The sequence below is a fragment of the Pleurodeles waltl genome, chromosome 4_1 (assembly GCF_031143425.1).
Source record: "Pleurodeles waltl isolate 20211129_DDA chromosome 4_1, aPleWal1.hap1.20221129, whole genome shotgun sequence".
Taxonomy (NCBI): Eukaryota; Metazoa; Chordata; class Amphibia; order Caudata; family Salamandridae; genus Pleurodeles; species Pleurodeles waltl.
Window position 1 is genome coordinate 591,167,877 of NC_090442.1, and position 16,414 is coordinate 591,184,290.

Genomic DNA, 16,414 nt, shown 5'->3' on the forward strand with positions numbered 1-16,414 from the left:
TGTGCCCATGTGTGCATGAAAAAATGCAGTCTCCCTCCGAGAATTTGAGGGGAAAAAGTGGTAATTCCAACCATTAGCTCCTCCTGGGGCATTTGCTCCGCAACGGACACCTCTCCCTGGTCTGTTCCACCCTCTACCCCAGTTGGGAAAGAAGGCACCTTGGCGGCCATTTCGCCATTCGTTATTCCTGTTGGCGTTAGGTGCTGGGGCCTTGCTGGTGGAGGCGGCCCGAGGAGCATCCCAAGCCTTTTCCGGCCCCTCCAAAAACCTTCACAGGGAAAATTCTTTTAATGGAGGTCTGGGCTTTTTCAAGTGCTGAAACGTGGCCACAAACTTTCCCAATTTCTTAACAAATGGATCACCAAACAGGTTGCCCAGGGTGACCACCCCTGCCTCTGAACCAGAGAGCTCCCCCAGTTTGGGGTCTACCTTTATCAGTAAAGAACAGCGCCTCTCTGCCGAGATGGCACAGTTGCCATTGCCCAGGAGGAAAACCGCCCGCTGGGCCGAACCTGCCACGATGTCCATCGGCAGGGGGGTGTCTGTGTGCCTTGCATGCTCAGCCAATTGGATAATCTGTGTTAGGGGTCCTAACGCGTCCAATAATTTGTCCTGGCATGCCCTCCAGGACCGGTCGATGCCCTTTTTCAGGTCTTCAGTGTACTTTGCGAAGAAGGTACACATCTTTGGGTCTATATCCAGAGTTGCCGCTACCCTGCCTGGCAGCATAGGGTGAGGACATTCGGCTTTCAGCCCAGCGCGAACCTCCTCATCAAGAGGTTGCAATATCTTGCTGGTGACATAATCAGTGACCCTCTGTACCAGTTGCCATTCCGAGGATCTGGGGTGGTAGATACTCTTGGGTCAAACATGTCTGAAGTGGACTCATCCCCCTCATGCGGGTCTGGCGTGGTGGGAACTGGAATCTTGTTCCTCGCCAGAGGAGGAGTCCCCCTCTGTGTCTCCCTCTACCCGAGTAGGTGACCCCAAATCAGGGTCCATAATGGGGTGAACATCTTTAGCAGTCTCTCCGGGCCATAGCCCCTTCCGGAAGGGTGGTCGCTTCAGCGCGCGTGCAGTCTTATGGAAGGCTTTGGTTAGGTGTTTGAAACCCTCCAGGTGCCCCGCGTCGCGCTTGCGCAATTTCTTGGGCGCAGTCAGCGCTGTAGTGCTAGAACCTGCTCCCATCCCCTGAAACAAGCCTGTCCCCTTAGAGACGTGGTCAGACAATTTGACCCACTTTCCTTTAGGGGGGCCAGGGCCTTAGCTATGGCCTGCAACAGTAAGGCATCCACCTCATGAGGTATGGTGGGATGTGAGGGCCCCCCCCCCCCGGAGACAGGCTGGGGAAAAAAACGTGGTCTTGAAGGGACTGCATTCTAGAGGGGACACAGTGGGTAGCCAGTGGGCAGGAGAACGTCCTGTAAAAATATAGAGGGTAGCCCCCCTGTGCTCCTGTCAGAATAAAGGGCAATGGCCTTTGCGCGTGCTTCCCACTGCCGCACTATGCTTCCAAGCACGGAACTGAACTTACTGCAGAGCGGTGTTCCACAGGGATTGGAGGGGTTAATAACGAGTATAAGGCTCAAACCCCTGTTGCGCAATCTCTACGAGCGCTCACCGCGACTCGAATCGCTATGAAAAGGTGCACCGGATCACCAGCATAGCGCGGAAGAGCGCCCTCTGGTAGACCCGATGTGTCACTGCAAAACGAATCTGCGATTGGGCTAAAAAGCCTGCTGCACATCGTACGGTGGCAGCTACAGTAATAAATAAAAGTAAAAATTTGCCGGCAGAAGGTTACAGTACAAAATTCATTGAGGTAGTACGGGCAAAGTGACTTAACTGACGCTCAAGCAGTGAAGAAAGAGGAAGGATGGGGCCAACGAAGGATATATATATATGGACAACCGGAAAGGGAAAGGATTGGACACTGATTACCATGTAGATGATGGTTTCATGGGTGTTGTAGTTTTTAAGTTTACTGTTGAACTTTGAACTGGCTGTTTAATAAAAAGTGAAGGAAGACATTCATAATCCTCTCCTCCAGTCCTGACATAGAATTAAGCGAAGGATCGAGATTTTTTAAAGCTGCAATCTGCACAGACCAGTAGGAGAGTATGGGAATTAAATTATTTTGCACAACGGAACTTCTGTGGAAAAAAACTGACTTAGGTGGGAAAAAACAATGACAATTATAAGAATTCTGGAAGTGTGTTGTCAGTTTGAAATAACTGTAAAGTAAATATTTTATGTAGAAGCTTGTCGGTCAATATGAGTATTAATTGCTTAAGCAGCAGCTTCACCACGATCATATATCACTGTCAGAGGTTATTGTCAATTACAGCTATTCCAGTCATGGGCGTAGCTTTAGGCGGGGGTGTTTAGGATGTTACTCCACCCTAATAAATGTATTTTCTGGGGAGTAGTTGAGTACAGGTGGTTCAGTGGGGTTTGGTCAGGTGTCTGTCGGATTCCACTAGGACTTTTTACATACACACAAACAGAAATGCACGCTGTTAGAAAGGAGTTCTTTGGTTGGCAGTCAGGTTACCCCCCGTCCAAGCATGGACCCTCACTCTAGTCAGGGTAAGTCACACAATCCAAATTATCCTGTGCCCACCCTCTGGTAGCTTGGCAGTGAGCAGTCAAGCTTAACTTAGAAGGCAATGTGTAAAGTATTTGTGCAATGAATCATGCAATAACACAGTAGAACACCACAAAAATACACCACACAGTGTTTAGAAAAATATATGATATTTATCTGGATATATGCAGGTCAAAATGATTAAAATCCAATAAGTATATATTGAGTTATCACTTTAAAAATAATATAAAGTGTCTTTGGTCTCTTAAAAGCAATAAATGTCTCTTGCAAGCACAAAGTACCTGGTTTGCATTCAAAATCTCCGCAAAGAACCGCAGAGGAGGAGATGTGTGGAAAACAGGTAGGTGTGCGTCCATTTCTCGGGCCGCACTGTGATGCGTTGTTTAAGGAAGGCTTTGCGTTGATTTCCAGTGCTCGGTCTTGGATCCTCTTCGGGTTGCGGGGTTTTCGGACGCCCCGGGGATGATGCGTGGATTTCAGACACTGACAGGATGAAGTCACAGGGGCTGTGTTGATCCGGTGGGCGCGGTGTGGAAATTTCTACCGCACGGCAGGCGCTGCGTCGACTCCTCTCTGGAAGTCGGGCTGCGTGGTTCTGGCTTGGCTGTGCGTCGATCCAGTGGGCTGTGTGTAGAATTTCCACCCGTTACGCTTGTGCTGTGTTGATCTTCTCTTTGCGAAGTCGGGCTGCATTGTTCCGGTTCGGCGTGAAGTGAATTTTTCACCGTGCTGCAGGCTGTACGTCGTTTCTGGCAAGCTGTACGTCGATTTGCGCCGCACAAGGAGTCCTTCTTGCAGAGATGCAGTCTTTTTGGTCCTGAGACTTCAGGGAACAGGAGGCAAGCTCTATCCAAGCCCTTGGAGAGCACTTCTCAGCACAGCCAGAGAGCAGCAAGGAAGCAGGGCAACAGCAAGGCAGCAGTCCTTCACAGAAAGCAGTCAGGTGAGTCCTTTAGGCAGCCAGACAGTTCTTCTTGGCAGGTAGCAGGTCCCGATTCTGGTTCTCTTCTCCAGGAAGTGTCTGAGTTGGTAGGGGCAGAGGCCCTGTTTAAATACCCAAATGTGCCTTTGAAATGGGGGAGACATCAAAGAATGGCTTAGAAGTGCACGAGGTCCCCTTTCAGTTCAGTCCTGTCTGCCGGGGTCCCAGTAGGGGGAGTGGCAGTCCTTTCTGTGAGGACAGGCTACTGTCCTTTTACATGTAAGTGTCAGGCCCTCCACCCTCCCAGCCCAGGAAGACCCATTCAAAATGCAGATGTATGCAAGTGAGGCTGAGCATCCTGTGTTTGGGATTTGTCTGAGTGAATGCACAAGTGAGCTGTCAACTGAACCTAACCAGGAGTGGATTGTAAGGCACAGAAGGATTTAAGTGCAGAGAAATGCTCCCTTTCTAAAAGGGGCATTTCTAAAATAGTGATATTAAATCCAATTTCACCAGTTGGCAGGATTTTGTATTATCATTCTGGCCATACTAAATATGACCTTCCTACTCCTTTTAGATCAGCAGCTACCGCTCAAACAGTATATGAGTGTAGCCCTAATGTTAGCATATGAAAGGAGAAGGCCTCACACCAGTGTAAAAACGAATTTAGGAGTTATACATTACCAGGACATGTAAACTACACAGGTACATGTCCTGCCTTTTGCCTACACAGCACCCTGCCCTATGGATTACCTAGGGCCTACCTTACGGGTGACTTATATGTAGAAAAAGGGGAGTTCGGGCTGGACTGCTTCCATTGAGAGCAGGGTCAAGACTGATTTGCATATATCTGAACTGGGGTCACATGGCAAGCAAAATAACAATGGATTAAACCCAGATCTATGACTCGGGGTGAGTGCTTGAAAAGTTTCAACACTCTGTCCATCATTTTATTTTGTGATATTGCATTGTGTGCTCTAAGTGGCTAGGGTATGCCCAGATGTGGGTCCCTCGCTTGCTGCACCACTGGATTCAAGCTAGCCTGGCTGATGAAGGGTGATACCCTGAAACCAGTCCCAGGATGCTTGAATCCTGTCCATGGAGGACCTGGCTTGGCAGTTTGGGCTGGACTGCTCCAATTGGGAGCAGCGTCAAGACTGATTTGCATATAACTGAGTCTGAACTGGGGTGACGTGGCAAGCAAAATAACACTGGATTAAACCCAGATCTGTGACTGGGGGTGAGTGTTTGAAAAGTTTCAACACTTCGTCCATCATTTTATTTTGTGATAATACATTTTGTAATAATTATTTGACACCAAAATGAAAAAATCCAATCTGTAGAACAAGAGATATGCAATTTTAAATATTTCAGGTAACCATAGTGCCTATAAGCACAATACACCACTCGTCGTTATCTGGTCATGCTGGACTGTGTGAAAGTCACAAGTTCAGGCCAACTGCAATGAAGTGCAGGGCAGATACAGGGGCCAGGTTATTCCTGCTGAAGAAATTACTCTCTAAAGTTCTGTTCACAGTGGAGGGGGCTGTGAAGCGGAAGGACAGAGTCATGGATGGTAGTCCCTGTAGAGGAAAGAGCATGCCGGGATTTGTTGACAGTTGTCACTGTAGCACAAAAATCCTGTCGGGTGTTGTGGATAGTCATTGCTTGAGAATCACATTGGTGGTCACCAAGGGCTGTTGCTATGCAAAGTGCAGATATTGTGTAGTCGGTCATCACTGGCTGTCACTGTAGTATGAAGAACTGGATTCACTGAAGTTTCTTGTTGGCAGTTGGCATGAGAGGCAAGACCTTGGTGCGAATTGGCCCATTCAAGGTTCTGAATAGCTTAAAACTTCAGGATTTCTCTTTTTCTTCAAGGAGGTGCTCAACTGATGCCACACCAAGGGTTCAGGACCAAGACCTGGGAGGCACCTATTGAGGATCAGGAACTCACTCCAGCAGAGGCCAGCAGGGTTCAGGCGGATCCAACTACAGGTCCAGTCAGGTCAAGTGCAGCAGGTCAATTGGTCAGTTGCTGGGAGACCCTGAAGCTCTAGACCTTGGAGTGACTCAGGTAGCCTCGGATGAAGGGTGAAGGTCGATCTTCCTACTCAGACAAGAGCAGGCCTCAGGCAGCAGGGAAGTCTCTGGCAGCAAGACAGACATTTTTCTGTATTTCTACAGGTCCAGGAATGTACTAGAGAGTGGGTCTTAGGGCCCTTATACCTGTGCCCCCTTTTAAGTGGGAGGTGTTTCCAGAGTAGTCTCCTTACAGTTGTGTCTGGATTTTCCTGTCTCCCTGCCGTAGTCCCAGTCTGTCTGGGGGAAAAATAAGTTAGTGTGAAGTTCATTGTGCATGAGCTGAGCCAGTTCCTTTGAAGCGCAGATGTGGTAGGTGACATCTCTGACCCCCTTGCATCAAGGCAGGATGGCCCATCCTGTCAACACACTGACATCTCTGTCTCCCACCCTATATTGTGATACTGTCTGATAGAAATACACAAAGGCCAACTGCCAACTACATCTAGTCATGTGACCTAGAAACAGGCTGTAGGCACCAAACACAAGAAAATGTTAACTTACTAAAGGTGAAATCACATGAATTTTTACTTAAAATTTAACTTTAGCATTAAAGGAGATTTAAAATTCCAATTCCTCAGACACAAAACATGACATTTCCACCTGCGACCACAGAAATGTTATCACTTAATAAATATAATAAGGTGATCCAGTGTTTTTAGGTGACCCTAACAAATTTAGGAGTAAAACTTAATGTCCAACTTTTTTAATACAATGCACCCTGCCCTAAGGGCTGTTTAGGGCCTACCCTAGGGGTGATATATTTATATAAAAAAAGGTGTTAGGCCTTCCAAAGTCCTAGTTTGTCAGGACAAGTCGAAATGGCATTTTAAAAACTGCATACACAGGCTACAATGGCAGATATGAGACATGTTTTAAAAGGCTACTTAAGCAGGTGGCACAATGGGGGGCATGGCCAATATGGCGACCGGAGCGGCAGCATAAATTGCAGCTCCGCTCTCGGCCCTTTTAATTATCCTGCCTGCGGTGCCTCCAGTTCTTCCCGAGGCAGGCGCCGACCTCCCAGCCGCCCAGGACCTCCAAAAGAAGCAGCGGCTCCAAGCTGGGCATTGCTGCTACCCATCGAAGCGAGAGACGATCGACGCTGAGGCGAGCCGGCAACCACGGCCCGTGGCCTAGATGGGCGCCGACCCATGCCGTAAGCCAACTCCGCCTCAAACAAACTGAGGATCCGTGAGGTCACGCGAAGCACGGGCACGCACAAACAGCCGACACAGAGACGGACCTGGGCTTGGAGCCCACAACAGAGGTGAGCGTTTGCCGGCACTGCGACCAGACTCCCTCCCCCAAGGCACAGCAGCAACAGGGTGCCGGGCCCTGCTCTGGGAGGCGCTCCGCCCGTCGTGGAGGTGTGCAACGACCTGCGGCCCGTGCACAAGAGCAGCGCTGATAGAGGCCAGGCTCCAACTTCCCTCATCAAAGGGAAAGTTAACAAAAGCAAAGGAGCAACAAAGCACCGGGGCGCCGGGCCTCACCCAGCTGTGAACTGCGGACGCGGTGGTTGTGGAGCATGGCACACAGCCTAAGCTCAAAGTGGGCGTTGCCACACGTGGAACACCGCAAGTGTGGAAACGCAGGGCAGGGGGCTCCCTGCCAGGCTCCGAGCGCCTGTATGGGATTGGCGCTGACCAAGACATAGCGGTCAAACGATCTTCGGCGACGTGAGTCGAGTCGCGGCGCAAAAAGAGGCTCTGGCCTCCCCCTCGGTCAGAAAGTAAAGTGCTGACAGTGGCACCACAAAAGCGCAACAGTAACCACCTCAGGCCCCCTGGACACCATAATTGAACTTCTTTTGGAATGTAATCACCTCATGCTGGGCATGAAGGCAGCACAGATCCACGACCCTGATCATTGCTTCTTCTATGGCCTACTAACGCCCTGACTGGCTGTCGTGCCTGCCGCGGTTTGAACCGACGAGCCCGGGAGACCCCTACCAGGGTCACATACAGCAGCCCCCACACCCACGCCGCACCAGTACCACAGGATCATGTTGGATGCGGTCGCCAGTGCAGCTTCGTGCGTGCAACGTACTCATACATGTTTTAGTCCGGGGGAACAGCTGAGGAACTGGGCAGGGGAACAATACACCGCCAGATACCTAGAGTCAGTCTGATCGGTATACCAATTCCAATATCCCCGCCTCACCTCGCGGCAGCAAGGTGACCGTCCCGGCCCTTACAGGACACACCGTTAACCCTGGCACGGCAACTCTGACCTTCGTCTGGCACTCATCGTTACACAGCAGGAGCCTAACCGGCACAGCGCCACAGCTTTCTAACAGTGCTGCTCAGTCTATGATGCACCTAACCGGGCACACATCACCATCAAGCCCACGGTGCCGTGGACATCAAATGGCAAACTGAAAACCCCATGTGCACCCCCGGGGAACATGGAATCAAGTGCCCCCCCTTCTTCTGTGGACCACACCGCTACGCACCAGGCACTGCAGAAGATGGAACTCACTCTACATGCCCACACAGCACAATTTGAAAAGATATTGCAAGCTATCCTAGACACCAAGACCACCCTGGAAGCCAAAATAGGATCAGTTGCAGCAGACGTCAGCATACTGCGAGCAGACCAACATGCACTGTCTGATAGGGTGGCGGAACTGGAAAAGGACACTGTATCCCTTCCCTCGACAGTGAAGGATCTACAGTCACAGATGAATCACCTGACAGCTGAAGTGGATGACCTAAAACACAGAGCTGAAGATGCAGAGGGAAGGTCACGTTGCAACAATATCCACCTAGTGGGGTTCCCAGAATGCGCTGAAGGCCCCTGCACAGAACTATTTATATAACAATGGCTCACGGAAACAATACTAAAAGACAATATCCCAAAGTTCTTCTCAATGGAACGCGCCCACAGGGTCCTGGGCAGACCCCCCGCCAGGTGTGCAACCTCGTCCGCTAATAGCAAGGCTTCTCAACTACTGCGACACAGACCTCATCCTGCAGCTATTCCGCAAATCAGGTCCTATACGCTTTGAAAATGAAGAGATTACGGCCTACCCAGACTTCACTACGGAAGAACAGTCCGTTCTCTCAAGTTGGCAACCGATGGAACTTCACTCGCCTTGCCACAACCAAAGGTAATGTTATATATAGTTATTGATTTTATTATCACTCAATGGGTTTCTCCCACATTGTTTAATAGGAACCACGCCTACAGTAATCCACGTCACATTTGTTATACCAATAAGATCATGCCCAACAGCAACAGAGGCATAAACTGGCTAACTCCGAATGGCAAAAGGCACATCACTAACATGAATGCGACGGGGACCACGCACCACCCTCGATTGGCTAAACTCACAACACCACATGACCTCCCAAACTCAACAAAATATCCCAAAATATAATGTGCTCACATGGAATATAAGAGGTATGGCATCATTGTGCAAGAGGCAACGGGTATACACGTATCTCAGGAGGCACCAGATACACCTAGCCATGCTGCAAGAGCCACATCTATCTAAGTCCACACTGGAAAGTACACACGTAAAATTGAAAGGACAATTACACTGAACCACATCCTCCTCATTCGCCCGGGGGGTGGCGATCTGGATTGCCCGGGGGTCCCATTCATCACGACCCTTACGCAGTGTGATCCCAGTGGTAGATACGTGATACTGGCGGGGCCCCTGGACGGCTCCCCTCTAGCGCTGGTGGCGTTATATACCCCTAATACAAACCAACACGACTTTCTGAGAACACTCACTACCGGTAACCTCAGCGACCCAGCAGTAGATAGCATATGGGGAGGTGACTTTAACTGCGTCCTAGACACCCACATAGACCGCTCATTTCCCCCGCTCGACAACCCCTCCATCCAATCGTGCTTCACTTGACCTAGCAAATTGGGTTTCCAAAAACGGTTTGAGGGACATTTGAAGAATTGGGCACCCCACACACCGTGAATATTCCTATTACTCCTTAGTGCACAGTCTACACACCAGAATAGATATGCTCTTCGCATTAGCGGCTGTAATCCAGAAAGTAAGCACATCCGAGTACCTAGCCCGCACAATCTCAGACCACAGTCCGTCATATGCAACTCTGGTATGGGGCTGCACACATACTCGCATACCAACATGGCGACTGCAGACAGAAGCACTCACAGACCCTCCCTTCCATGCAGAACTGGTCAAGTGCCTATCTGACTATTTCTCCCTGAATAAGAACACAACCTCATATCACGCTACCGAGTGGAACGCCCACAAAGCTGTGATACGTGGTCATTGTCTCGCAGCCTCAGTGGGGGTAAGACGGACACTTACCAAAGAACTGCAAGCACTGGAGACTAAACTGCGCAGAGCGGAGGTAGCAATCTCCAGAAATGAAACTTCGCTAGAGGAACTGAATTCGCTAAGGGCCAGCCACAGGGAGGCAGACACCAGGCTATGTAAGCCTGATTACAGACACTACATGGCGCAACAACAAGCAAAGGGAGACAGGTCAGGTAGATTATTGGCATGGTTGATTCGACAATCATCGCAATCCTCACCTATAGGTGCGATTCGATTGCACTCAGGTAACATCATCAACACTCAGGTGGAAATTAATGGGGCCTTCTTCACATACTACCGCTCCTTCTATACGCCTCCTCCCCCACCAACTGAACAACACATGGCTGAACTACTGTCATTAGTCCCCCAAAACCAAAAAATTACTGACAACGCAGATACACTGCAAGGCCCCATTACCATAAAAAGAAATACGCCTAGCTCTGTCACAAATGGCACACAGTAAAACCCCTGGCTCAGATGGCCTTCCAATAGAGTACTTTCATTCCCATGCTACCCACCTCCTGCAACCACTACTAGAGGTGTTCAATGAAGCGCGTAACAAGATGCAATTACCTGATTCCATGCGCGAAGCCCTGATAGTCGTGCTCCCAAAGACGGGCTGCGACCCTCTTGATGTCAGATCATATAGACCACTCTCCCTACTAAATTCGGACTGCAAACTTTTAGGGAAAATCCTAGCAAATAGGTTGCTCCCCTACCTAACAAATTTAATACACACTGATCAGTCTGGATTCATCCCAGGGAGAAGCACGTTCTTAAATATCAAAAGATTAATCCGCATAATGCACAATGTCACAGAAGTAGAAGCGGTGGCCCTATCCCTAGACATAGAAAAAAAGCGCTTGACACGCTGAGCTGGGACATCCTCATGTGCACACTTGGAGCCCTAGGTTTCGGACACGGCTTCATCAGATGGATCAAAACAATATACTCCAAACCCACAGCTCGAGTCAAAACAGGTCAAGTTATCTCCGAAGCGTTTCCAATAGGTAGAGGCACTAGGCAAGGGTGCCCGCTATCTCCCTTACTATTCGCAATAGCCATGGAACCACTAGCAATCAAGCTCCGCAGCTACGCCCACATATGAGGCATCCCAGAATCCAATACACACCACATCATGTACCTATGACGACGCCCTAATATATCTGTGCAATAACACCACTTCCATAGCGGGGGTGATGTCAATACTGGACACCTTTGCACTCACCTCCGGCTTACTAATTGTAAGGAAATGGCTCCTTGCTACCCACCTCCTGCAACCACTACTAGAGGTGTTCCATAGCGGGGGTGATGTCAATACTGGACACCTTTGCACTCGCCTCCGGCTTACGAATTGTAAGGAAATGCCTCCCTGGCATGGTTACCCCCTGACTTTTTGCTTTTGCTGGTGCCAAGTTATGATTTGAAAGTGTGCTGGGACCCTGCTAAATAGGCCCCAGCACTAGTGTTCTTTCACTATCCTGTACCTTTGTCTCCACAATTGGCACAACCCTGGCATTCAGGTAAGTCCCTTGTAACTGGTACCCCTGGTACCAAGGGCCTTGATGCCAGGGAAGGTCTCTAAGGGCTGCAGCATGTCTTATGCCACCCTGGGGACCCCTCACTCAGCACATACACACTGCTTGCCAGCTTGTGTGTGCTAGTGGGGAAAAAATGACTAAGTCGACATGGCACTCCCCTCAGAGTGCCATGCCAACCTCACACTGCCTGTGGCATAGGTAAGTCACCACTCTAGCAGGCCTTACAGCCCTAAGGCATGGTGCACTATACCACAGGTGAGGGAATATGTGCATGAGCACTATGCCCCTACAGTATCTAAGCAAAACCTAAGATATTGTAAGTGCAGGTTAGGCTTAAGAGTATATGGTCTGGGAGTCTGTCAAACACGAACTCCACCACACCATAATGGCTACACTGAAAACTGGGAAGTTTGGTGTCAAACTTCTCAGCACAATAAATGCACACTGATGCCACTGTGCACTTTACTGTAAAATACACCTTAGAGATGCCCCCTGAAAACATACCCGACTTCCAGTGTGGGCTGACTAGTTTTTGCCAGCCTGCCACACACCAGACATGTTAATGGCCACATGGGGAGAGTGCCTTTGTCACTCTGTGGCCAGGAACAAAGCCTGTACTGGGTGGAGGTGCTTCACACCTCCCCCCTGCAGGAACTGTAACACCTGGCGGTGAGCCTCATAGGCTCACCCCCTTTGTTACAGCACCACAGGGCATCCCAGCTAGTGGAGATGCCCGCCCCTCCGGCCACTGCCCCCACTTTTGGCGGCAAGGCTGGAGGAGATAATGAGGAAAACAAGGAGGAGTCACTCCCCAGTCAGGACAGCCCCTAAGGTGTCCTGAGCTGAAGTGACTCTTACTTTTAGAAATCCTCCATCTTGCAGATGGGGGATTCCCCCAATAGGATTAGGGATGTGCCCCCCTCCCCACAGGGAGGAGGCACAAAGAGGGTGTAGCCACCCTCAGGGCCAGTAGCCATTGGCTACTGCCCTCCCAGACCTAAACACCCCCCTAAATTCAGTATTTAGGGGCCCCCAGAACCGAGGAAGATAGATTCCTGCAACCTAAAGAAGAAGGACTGCTGACCTGAAGCCCTGAAGTGAAGACGGAGACGACAACTGATTTGGCCCCAGCCCCACCGGCCTGTCTCCCTACTTCAAAGAAAACTGCAACAGCGACGCATCCAACAGGGTCCAGCGACCTCTGAAGCCTCAGAGGACTACCCTGCATCTAAAGGACCAAGAAGCTCCCAAGAACAGCGGCCCTGTTCAAGAAACTGCAACTTTCTGCAACAAAGAAGCAACTTTTAAAGACCACACGTTTCCCGCCGGAAGCGTGAGACTTTCCACTCTGCACCCGACGCCCCCGGCTCGACCTGCGGAAAACTAACACTACAGGGAGCACTCCCCGGTGACTGCGCCAGAGTTGACCCCCCTGAGCCCCCACAGCGATGCCTGCAGAGGAAATCCAGAGGCTCCCCCTGACCGCGACTGCCTGTAACAAGGAACTCGACGCCTGGAACCAGCACTGCACTCACAGCCCCCAGGACCTGAAGGAACCGAACTCCAGTGCAGGAGCGACCCCCAGGTGACCCTCTGCCTAGCCCAGGTGGTGGCTACCCCGAGGAGCCCCCCCTGTGCCTGCCTGCATCGTTGAAGAGACCCCCGGGTCTCCCCATTGATTCCTGTCTGAAACCCGATGCCTGTTTGCACTCTGCACCCGGCCACCTCTGTGCTGCTGAGGGTGTACTTTCTGTGCCTGCTTGTGTCCCCCCCGGTGCCCTACAAAACCCCCCTGGTCTGCCCTCCGAAGACGCAGGTACTTACCTGCTGGCAGACTGGAACCGGGGCACCCCTATTTCCATTGAAGCCTATGTGTTTTGGGCACCTCTTTGACCTCTGCACTTGACCGGCCCTGAGCTGCTGGTGTGGTAACTTTGGGGTTGCCTTGAACCCCTAACAGTGGGCTACCTTGGACCCAACTTTGAACCCTGTAAGTGTTTTACTTACCTGTGAACTTAACAATTACTTACCTCCCCCAGGAACTGTTGATTTTTGCACTGTGTCCACTTTTAAAACAGCTTATTGACATTTTTGTCAAAACTGTACATGCCATTGTGATTATTCAAAGTTCCTAGTGTACCTAAGTGAAATACCTTTCATTTGAAGTATTATTTGTAAATCTTGAACCTGTGGTTCTTAAAATAAACTAAGAAAATATATTTTTCTATATAAAAACCTATTGGCCTGGAGTAAGTCTTTGAGTGTGTGTTCCTCATTTATTGCCTGTGTGTGTAGAACAAATGCTTAACACTACCCTCTGATAAGCCTACTGCTCGACCACACTCCCACAAAATAGAGCATTAGAATTATCTACTTTTGCCACTATCTTACCTCTAAGGGGAATCCTTGGACTCTGTGCACACTATTTCGTACTTTGAAATAGTATATACAGAGCCAACTTCCTACACAAATCAACTGGTCCAAGTCAAGTATTTTCCCCCTTACTCCCATAGCAAATGATTTTCACATGGCATTACCTCAATACCAACTGCCATGGTCACATACAACCTTTAAATACTTAGGCATACAAATTTATCACTCCATAGTCGACCTGAAAGCGGGCAATTTTGACAGAATTCTCAGATCTACCCGCGGCTCACTGACGTTCTGGAGCTCGCTCCCCCTATCCCCTATGGGCCGGGTAGCCATAGCCAAAATGCTCATCCTCCCGAGGTTTTTATATTACTTCACTGCACTCCCGAAACTTCTGCCACACTCGTTCTTTCACAAGCTGCACTCCTTACTGACAGACCTGCTCTGGGGTAAAAACAGGTGCAGAGTAGCTTTATCCATGACACAATACCCACAAGATGCAGGAGGATTGGACATGCCAAATTTCAAACTAAATTAGGCTGCTGCTCAGCTGCAATGGCCAATCATGTGGCTCAATGAGTCCCCTCTAACAGAAAGCAAAGCGATGTGTAAACACACAGCACCACTGTCGATTCTAACCTCACTATTGGCTGGCCCTCCGAGCCCACAGGAAAAGTCTATACTGTTGGACGTAGCCAGGTCTTGCTGGTGTACATACGTCCAAGGCAAGGCCCCCTCGCCTCCTTACTCCCCCTTACTACTGCTGATTCAACTACCGGGAGCCCAAAAACTTTCACTACACGATGATACACGTGTCATGCTATTATTAAAAGTAGGGGATTATTACTCAAGCTCCACAATAAGCACTTTCGAGGAACTAATGATCGACGAGGTCACTTCTTACTGGGACCTTTCTGAAATACAGCGCAATTAAAAGACTATTCAACAACTTATGGGGGCTCGGCAATACTGAGCCACGAGAACCCCCACTGCTCACTGCAATCCTTACCATAGGCAACACAAAAGGCATCATAACTAAACTATATAAATTGCTCCTAGCAGAGGCTTGCTCGGACTTGACACATGCTAAATCCCGCTGGGACGCCGTCCTCCCTTCACCATTATCTCAGAAAACGCGGGCCGCAGAATTCACTACAATCAAGAACGTATCCAGCAATACTAGATTGCGATACACCCAATTCAACTACATTCATCACTCCTATCTATCTCCGGCCCGCATTAATAAAATATACCCGAACTCAAACCCAGTATGCCCTAGATGTGCTACCCCAGCAGCAGACTTCTACCACATGGTTTGGAGCTGCCACCCAGTAAACACGGCTTGGCAACGTATTATTGATACCACAGCAGACATTGTCGCTCATACTCTCGCACCCACATCGGAATCATGTTTACTTGGCATACGCCATCGTGCTAAAGGAGACAAACACCTTCACAGATTCATAGATCTTGCCTTTGTAGTTTAGCGCCTGATTGCCATGCACTGGAAGGCCCCACACGCCCCACCATACAGCGCCTGACTCCGCAATCTACACAGTCGCTCGCAAGCAGAGGCTCAGACATTACGCCAGCTACAACACAATGGACTGATCCAGGGCGGCACTGAAATCTGGATAACTTTGTGGTAAGCATAGAAGCCAGAGACGACACATGCCCCCCCTGAACTTGTTGGTATCCGGGGGTAGACACCCTGCTTAACCTCCACACTACATAACACCCTGGTGTCCTCCAAACACTCAGCCCAGACAGCTTCACACCCACCAGCAGCGCTGCAATGTTAGGTTAAAAGAGCTTCCCCCAACAGCGATCCCATGGAGTTATGATATTGACCAGTCCCCGCCACTCTTTTTGCTGCGCGCACCCTGCCCCAGCCTTGGCCCCTGCTCCACAGCTCACATACATAGCAGATGTGCCACCCCCACCCCACAGGCAAGTGTTTCCTGCACCACATCAGATGACCGCTCATATATTCTTGTTATTCAAATGTGACCTTAATTACAAGTTGTATTGTTATAAGATGCACTACAGTACGTCAAAATATAAACCGTATTGTACAAGACAACACATGTGTGTAGACAGATCGTAAAATCTTTAATGGTGAAATGTACTGCTGCTTGTTCATTATGTTTAATAAACAGATTTAAAAAAAATAAAAAATCAGGTGGCACAATCAGTGTTGCAGGCCCACTTGTAGCATTTAGTTTACAGACCCTGGGTACCTGTAGTACCACTTTACTAGGCGTAACAAGGAGCAATGCTTGAAGTTGTTCTTGTTTGTTCCTCTTTGCATGTGTGCTGCATTCTAGATCACACATACAAAGAGAAAAAAATGCCTCGAAGCACCCTTTCACTATGGCGCAGGAGTGCCTGGTTAGTGCCTGGTTGCCAAAAGTGGCCAGCACAGGAAGAGAGCCGAACTGTGCCACTTTGTAATAGATATAGCAATAGTGAAGTTCTGTTCGCTCTGTCCTCTTCTGTTCACAAAGTACACCATACATACTTTACATGCTGCGCAGCATTGCATGACCTCCTTGTAAATCTGGCCCTGAATGTGT